Here is a 1,711-nt window from a genome sequence, read left to right as displayed (position 1 = left end):
GACAACAGCGTGGGGGATGGCTCTGCCAATCCCCCACGCTGCTGCATCAACAAAGCTCGGCTGAACCCCAGACAATATCTGCCATCCTTGCAGTACCCGGTAGAAATGAGACTCTTAAAGCTTAATGATTATCTAAAGAATTTACATATTTAGAAATGCTCAATCAACAGGATGCCCACACAATTAGAGTTGTTACCCAATATCTAACCTTTTGATAGAAGTTGCTACTCAGGACAGCTTTCGACCCATCAATGGTTCACCATGGCTGATAGCCTCCTTCTTCTCCTCCCCTTCCTCTTTTTCTCCCCTCCCCTTCCTCTCTTCTCCCAGCTCCACCTCCTCCTCTACTGCCTAATCACCGAGCTCCACTGTGAATACAATGTAGCAGAATAAGTATCCTGCTACACCGATATAAACAAACAAGAGATTAAAGCATTAATTTCCCAACAAAGAGAAGCACAGAACCAGCTGGATTAATCACTGAATTTTACCAGAATTTTAAAGAATCGCTAACATCAATGTTCCTCAAATAATCTAATATTTTTTCCTTTTTTAAAATTTATTTTTATTTTTTATTTTTTTAAAGGACTTCACATTTTTATTCTTTGTGCACAAAGACTAGCATGATCAGTTTCACTGGGTAGACAGTCAAATAATCCATTCAAGGTCACGTAGTCCAACTTAATGAAGCCTATGTCCTTCGAGTACTGGCAGAAGCACTGACAGCACACCTTTAGCCGTATTTAGGGATCAGACTGTGGCGGTTACAGCAGACGGGCAAGAGCGAACCCTGACTGAACTTCCGTGGGTGACTCCAGGAGGGCTGCTAGTGACCCATCTTGCCTCCAGATGCCCAAGGAGGAAAAAGTAACGAGCTGGCACACACAGGCACTCTTCCTTTCCTTCCACCCCCTTTTTAAAAATTAATTTATTTTATTTATTGAGTACACTGCTTCTGTCTTCAGACACATCAGAAGAGGGCATCAGATCCCATTACAGATGGTTGTGAACCATCATGTGGTTGCTGGGAATTGAACTCAGAATCTCTGGAAGAACAGTCAGTGCTTTTAACCTCTGAGCCATCTCTCCAGCCCGCATATTTTCTGTTAAGGAAAAAAAAAAAAAAAACATTTCCAAACACACTCTATGAAGCCATTGGTATTCTGATACCAAAGAATGGGTAATGGTAAATCAACAGCAAAAAAAGAAAACTAGGTTCAGTCTCCCAGTGATTACAGGTATAAAAGTTCCTAGTGTGATACACTTTCAAACTGACTTCAACAACATATTAAAGAGATCACAAACCATGACCATGTTGGTTTCCTTCCAGCCATGCAAGGATAATTCAACAATCAATAAATAAAATTCAGTACATCCATGCAGGAACAGAAACCACATGATCCTCTCAAAAGACACACAAAAGGCCATTTGCTAAGTTCCTCAGCCCTTCATGATGGAAAGTCTTGAAATAAGAAATACATATAAGCACAATAAAGGTTATATATGACAAGCCTATAGTCAACTTTATGGTAGTTGGGGGAAAATGGATGTATTCCCTCTAAAATCAGGAACAAGAAAAGAGAGCCCATGCTATTGAAATTTATTGAATATACTGCTTGAAGTTTTAGCCAGAGAAATGCAGCAACAGCAATTAAAGAGATACAAACAGGAAAGGAAGAAATTAAATTATCCCTGTTTGAGGATATGATCC

The 1,711-nt window shown here is 40.0% G+C and overlaps 1 pseudogene; it reads right to left on the bottom strand.

Annotated features, from left to right (window-relative positions):
* Window positions 1–584: 584 nt before the first annotated feature.
* Window positions 585–838, bottom strand: LOC143435723 (small ribosomal subunit protein uS14 pseudogene; annotated as a pseudogene).
* Window positions 839–1,711: the final 873 nt, after the last annotated feature.

The sequence above is a fragment of the Arvicanthis niloticus genome, chromosome 22, assembly GCF_011762505.2.
Source record: "Arvicanthis niloticus isolate mArvNil1 chromosome 22, mArvNil1.pat.X, whole genome shotgun sequence".
NCBI lineage: Eukaryota > Metazoa > Chordata > Mammalia > Rodentia > Muridae > Arvicanthis > Arvicanthis niloticus.
Note: the sequence above shows the minus strand (reverse complement) of the source record. Positions and strands in the feature narration are given on the sequence as shown.